At 34.4% G+C, this 6,826-nt stretch overlaps 3 non-coding genes across 3 annotated transcripts; all 3 read right to left on the bottom strand.

The window, feature by feature from the left end:
• Nucleotides 1-322: 322 nt before the first annotated feature.
• Nucleotides 323-404, bottom strand: Trnas-cga (transfer RNA serine (anticodon CGA)). Its single transcript has one exon. It is a non-coding gene; the product is annotated as a tRNA-Ser (tRNA).
• Nucleotides 405-3,934: 3,530 nt separating this feature from the next.
• Nucleotides 3,935-4,016, bottom strand: Trnas-cga (transfer RNA serine (anticodon CGA)). Its single transcript has one exon. It is a non-coding gene; the product is annotated as a tRNA-Ser (tRNA).
• A 2,513-nt stretch (nt 4,017-6,529) lies between these two features.
• Trnas-cga (transfer RNA serine (anticodon CGA)) lies at nt 6,530-6,611 on the bottom strand. Its single transcript has one exon. It is a non-coding gene; the product is annotated as a tRNA-Ser (tRNA).
• Nucleotides 6,612-6,826: the final 215 nt, after the last annotated feature.

Here is a 6,826-nt window from a genome sequence, read left to right as displayed (position 1 = left end):
AAGGATTATAATAAACTATAATTTTTCTGTTAAATTTGTTGTTTGGCTGATCTTTAAAAATGATCATTTGATTAATAAAACGTTATAGACATGTTAATATAGTGTTCTGGGATGTGTTTGTGTCCATTTGGTATCTGAACACCCAAGGTTCCGTAAAAGGTTATAATAATCTATAATTTTCCTGTTAAATTTGTTGATTGGCTGATCTTTAAAATTGATCATTTTAATATAGTGTTCTGGGATGTGTTTGTGTCCATTTGGTATCTGAACACCCAAGGTGATGCGTTATGTTAACCTACCTGCCCAATTTTAAAATATTCGACGCTGCGAGCAGGATTCGAACCTGCGCGGGTAGAACCCATTGGATTTCGAGTCCAACGCCTTAACCACTCGGCCATCACAGCGACAAATGATGAAAAGAAAATCCTAATAGAATTCGAACATAAGAACAAATTTAACGGCCTACGTTTTTACTTTTCAAGTTGAATGTCTTGACTTGAAGAGGAAATGGAATGAATTGACCGGAATCAGTTATTGACCTAGTTCTTTGTGCACTGAGCAACCGCAGCTCCCGTCTTGAAGACGACTAAGGCATATTAAATTTAACGGCCTACGTTTCTGAACGCCAATGTAGTGTCGTGTAACTGTCAAGGGTTCCTTCCCATACATGTGTATCCGGGACCCCCGAACGATAAACAAATGAATATAAATATTTTTGGTGTTATCTGGCTTTTATTTTGAAAAATCATAGGTTTGTAACAGGAAAAATCAAATAACAACTAATAAAACAAATACGATGATAACAGAAATATACATTAATTATACAGCCCATTTGATCAAATTTTACGATCATCGCTGTAGTTCACAGAATTCCATACTAAAATTGTCAAACGGTGGTTCAGATCCGGTTGCCTCTGTAAAACTTTCTTGGTTCGTGTTCGAAGGAGGACTGTTTGTTTCACCCCGAAGATCGCTAATAATACCGTTTACGCAGTCTTGAACTTGCACCCACTTCAATCTTCTGTACATGTCGAAGGTGTCACGTAACCCCTGTACCACACGTTTCCTAAGGATCAGTTGATAACCGCCGCTGATATAGCCTTCATCGCTTCTGGAAGAAATCTTCAAATTAAGTGACTGCAACAGTTCATCTGCAAAGATAAATTAGATAAAAGATGGTAATGAAAAGAATAACCAATTAGAATATAATTATGTTAACCCGTTCAGATATTGCCAGATATCAATAGATTAATCAATATATGGACACACCTAATTGTTGAAGATTTTGCACACTGTGATCGTGCACTTTCAAAAGCGATCGTAGTTTAATTGCCGCCGTCAAACTATCCATTCTGAACAACAGTCGTATTGCAAATAACGAGACTAAGACCGATTAAAGAACAGGAGTGTTTAATGCTCAGTACTTTCTCTACTGGTTATATATAGTGTAGTTAGTTTTCTGAATTTACTCACAAATCAAAAGTAATGATAAGGTTTTACTTTAATGGTTGCCGATGCTCTTCCCTGTGTAAACATCTAGGATGGTCATTACTTTGATCATTATTGATTGATTGGTAATGATATTTCGACCTCACGGCGATCTACGTCTTTGATCTCGAATGATTAAATGATGACGAGTTTATTTCTTTGATGTTACAAACGAAGCCATTTGTACATGATCGACTTTAACCAAAGCCATTAGCATATGATTGATTGATTGATTGCTAATGCCTTCCTTCTTTGATATTTTGACCACACCGCGATATTCGTCTTTGATCCCCAATGATTAAATGACGACGCGTTTATTTTTTGACGTTACAAACGAAGCCATTTGTATATGATGGACGTTATAACAGAAACCATTTGCATATGATCGACGTTATAACAGAAACCATTTGCATATGATTATTATTGATTGATTGCTATATGCCTTCCTTCTTTGAGATTTCGACCTCACAGCGATATTCGTCTTGTATCTTGATAAAATGATAACGCGCTTATTTCGTTCAAGTTACAAACCAAACCATTTGTATTATGATCGATGTTTAAGAACGGGTTGACTTTTGAACCAATAATTAATTAATCCTTGATTGCACAAGGATTGGTCAATCATTCGGAAAGTGTTCGATCATAGACATTGGTAGATATTTTGAATACGTTTTGTTCAATATTTCTCGTTTACACATTTCTTACTTTGTAAGCTAATCATAGACTTTTGTTTAAAGAATCTCAATTTCAGCAAATAAGCATTTAAACAAAAACTTATTTAATTTACAAGGTAGAAAAATCTTATAATTTTTCTGTTAAATTTGTTGATTGGCTGGTCTTTAAAAATGATAATTTGATTAATAAAGGGGAAGAACGGTTTGACTTTTGAGCCAATAATTAATTAATCCTTGATTGCACAAGGACTGTTCAATTCATTCGGAAAGTGTGCGATCATAGACTTAGATATAGTGTAGTTAGTTTTCTGAATTTACTCACAAATCAAAAGTAATGATAAGGTTTTACTTTAATGGTTGCCGATGCTCTTCCCTGTGTAAACATCTAGGATGGTCATTACTTTGATCATTATTGATTGATTGGTAATGATATTTCGACCTCACGGCGATCTACGTCTTTGATCTCGAATGATTAAATGATGACGAGTTTATTTCTTTGATGTTACAAACGAAGCCATTTGTACATGATCGACTTTAACCAAAGCCATTAGCATATGATTGATTGATTGATTGCTAATGCCTTCCTTCTTTGATATTTTGACCACACCGCGATATTCGTCTTTGATCCCCAATGATTAAATGACGACGCGTTTATTTTTTGACGTTACAAACGAAGCCATTTGTATATGATGGACGTTATAACAGAAACCATTTGCATATGATCGACGTTATAACAGAAACCATTTGCATATGATTATTATTGATTGATTGCTATATGCCTTCCTTCTTTGAGATTTCGACCTCACAGCGATATTCGTCTTGTATCTTGATAAAATGATAACGCGCTTATTTCGTTCAAGTTACAAACCAAACCATTTGTATTATGATCGATGTTTAAGAACGGGTTGACTTTTGAACCAATAATTAATTAATCCTTGATTGCACAAGGATTGGTCAATCATTCGGAAAGTGTTCGATCATAGACATTGGTAGATATTTTGAATACGTTTTGTTCAATATTTCTCGTTTACACATTTCTTACTTTGTAAGCTAATCATAGACTTTTGTTTAAAGAATCTCAATTTCAGCAAATAAGCATTTAAACAAAAACTTATTTAATTTACAGGGTAGAAAAATCTTATAATTTTTCTGTTAAATTTGTTGATTGGCTGGTCTTTAAAAATGATAATTTGATTAATAAAGGGGAAGAACGGTTTGACTTTTGAGCCAATAATTAATTAATCCTTGATTGCACAAGGACTGTTCAATTCATTCGGAAAGTGTGCGATCATAGACTTAGATATTTTGAATATGATTTGTTCAATATTTCTCGTTTACTCGTTTCTTACTTTGTAGGCTAATCATAGCCTTTTGTTTAAAGAATCTCAATTTCAACAAATACGCACCTAAACAAAAACTTATTTAATTTACGGGATAGAAAGATCCGTAAAAGGATTATAATAATCTATAATTTTTCTGTTAAATTTGTTGTTTGGCTGATCTTTAAAAATGATCATTTGATTAATAAAACGTTATAGACATGTTAATATAGTGTTCTGGGATGTGTTTGTGTCCATTTGGTATCTGAACACCCAAGGTTCCGTAAAAGGTTATAATAATCTATAATTTTCCTGTTAAATTTGTTGATTGGCTGATCTTTAAAATTGATCATTTTAATATAGTGTTCTGGGATGTGTTTGTGTCCATTTGGTATCTGAACACCCAAGGTGATGCGTTATGTTAACCTACCTGCCCAATTTTAAAATATTCGACGCTGCGAGCAGGATTCGAACCTGCGCGGGTAGAACCCATTGGATTTCGAGTCCAACGCCTTAACCACTCGGCCATCACAGCGACAAATGATGAAAAGAAAATCCTAATAGAATTCGAACATAAGAACAAATTTAACGGCCTACGTTTTTACTTTTCAAGTTGAATGTCTTGACTTGAAGAGGAAATGGAATGAATTGACCGGAATCAGTTAGTGACCTAGTTCTTTGTGCACTGAGCCACCGCAGCTCCCGTCTTGAAGACGACTAAGGCATATTAAATTTAACGGCCTACGTTTCTGAACGCCAATGTAGTGTCGTGTAACTGTCAAGGGTTCCTTCCCATACATGTGTATCCGGGACCCCCGAACGATAAACAAATGAATATAAATATTTTTGGTGTTATCTGGCTTTTATTTTGAAAAATCATAGGTTTGTAACAGGAAAAATCAAATAACAACTAATAAAACAAATACGATGATAACAGAAATATACATTAATTATACAGCCCATTTGATCAAATTTTACGATCCTCGCTGTAGTTCACAGAATTCCATACTAAAATTGTCAAACGGTGGTTCAGATCCGGTTGCCTCTGTAAAACTTTCTTGGTTCGAGTTCGAAGGAGGACTGTTTGTTTCACCCTGAAGATCGCTAATAATACCGTTTACGCAGTCTTGAACTTGCACCCACTTCAATCTTCTGTACATGTCGAAGGTGTCACGTAACCCCTGTACCACACGTTTCCTAAGGATCAGTTGATAACCGCCGCTGATATAGCCTTCATCGCTTCTGGAAGAAATCTTGAAATTAAGTGACTGCAACAGTTCATCTGCAAAGATAAATTAGATAAAAGATGGTAATGAAAAGAATAACCAATTAGAATATAATTATGTTAACCCGTTCAGATATTGCCAGATATCAATAGATTAATCAATATATAGACATACCTAATTGTTGAAGATTTTGCACACTGTGATCGTGCACTTTCAAAAGCGATCGTAGTTTAATTGCCGCCGTCAAACTATCCATTCTGAACAACAGTCGTATTGCAAATAACGAGACTAAGACCGATTAAAGAACAGAAGTGTTTAATGCTCAGTACTTTCTCTACTGGTTATATATAGTGTAGTTAGTTTTCTGAATTTACTCACAAATCAAAAGTTATGATAAGGTTTTACTTTAATGGTAGCCGATGCTCTTCCCTGTGTAAACATCTAGGATGGTCATTACTTTGATCATTATTGATTGATTGGTAATGATATTTCGACCTCACGGCGATCTACGTCTTTGATCTCGAATGATTAAATGATGACGAGTTTATTTCTTTGATGTTACAAACGAAGCCATTTGTACATGATCGACTTTAACCAAAGCCATTAGCATATGATTGATTGATTGATTGCTAATGCCTTCCTTCTTTGATATTTTGACCACACCGCGATATTCGTCTTTGATCCCCAATGATTAAATGACGACGCGTTTATTTTTTTGACGTTACAAACGAAGCCATTTGTATATGATGGACGTTATAACAGAAACCATTTGCATATGATCGACGTTATAACAGAAACCATTTGCATATGATTATTATTGATTGATTGCTATATGCCTTCCTTCTTTGAGATTTCGACCTCACAGCGATATTCGTCTTGTATCTTGATAAAATGATAACGCGCTTATTTCGTTCAAGTTACAAACCAAACCATTTGTATTATGATCGATGTTTAAGAACGGGTTGACTTTTGAACCAATAATTAATTAATCCTTGATTGCACAAGGATTGGTCAATTCATTCGGAAAGTGTTCGATCATAGACATTGGTAGATATTTTGAATACGTTTTGTTCAATATTTCTCGTTTACACATTTCTTACTTTGTAAGCTAATCATAGACTTTTGTTTAAAGAATCTCAATTTCAGCAAATAAGCATTTAAACAAAAACTTATTTAATTTACAGGGTAGAAAAATCTTATAATTTTTCTGTTAAATTTGTTGATTGGCTGATCTTTAAAAATGATAATTTGATTAATAAAGGGGAAGAACGGTTTGACTTTTGAGCCAATAATTAATTAATCCTTGCACAAGGACTGTTCAATTCATTCGGAAAGTGTGCGATCATAGACTTAGATATTTTGAATATGATTTGTTCAATATTTCTCGTTTACTCGTTTCTTACTTTGTAAACTAATCATAGCCTTTTGTTTAAAGAATCTCAATTTCAACAAATACGCACCTAAACAAAAACTTAATTTACGGGATAGAAAGATCCGTAAAAGGATTATAATAATCTATAATTTTTCTGTTAAATTTGTTGTTTGGCTGATCTTTAAAAATGATCATTTGATTAATAAAACGTTATAGACATGTTAATATAGTGTTCTGGGATGTGTTTGTGTCCATTTGGTATCTGAACACCCAAGGTTCCGTAAAAGGTTATAATAATCTATAATTTTCCTGTTAAATTTGTTGATTGGCTGATCTTTAAAATTGATCATTTTAATATAGTGTTCTGGGATGTGTTTGTGTCCATTTGGTATCTGAACACCCAAGGTGATGCGTTATGTTAACCTACCTACCCAATTTTAAAATATTCGACGCTGCGAGCAGGATTCGAACCTGCGCGGGTAGAACCCATTGGATTTCGAGTCCAACGCCTTAACCACTCGGCCATCACAGCGACAAATGATGAAAAGAAAATCCTAATAGAATTCGAACATAAGAACAAATTTAACGGCCTACGTTTTTACTTTTCAAGTTGAATGTCTTGACTTGAAGAGGAAATGGAATGAATTGACCGGAATCAGTTAGTGACCTAGTTCTTTGTGCACTGAGCCACCACAGCTCCCGTCTTGAAGACGACTAAGGCATATTAAATTTAACGGCCTACGTTTC

Source organism: Patella vulgata, chromosome 2, assembly GCF_932274485.2.
Source record: "Patella vulgata chromosome 2, xgPatVulg1.2, whole genome shotgun sequence".
Lineage (NCBI taxonomy): Eukaryota > Metazoa > Mollusca > Gastropoda > Patellidae > Patella > Patella vulgata.
This window is presented reverse-complemented; position numbering and strand designations above follow the sequence as displayed.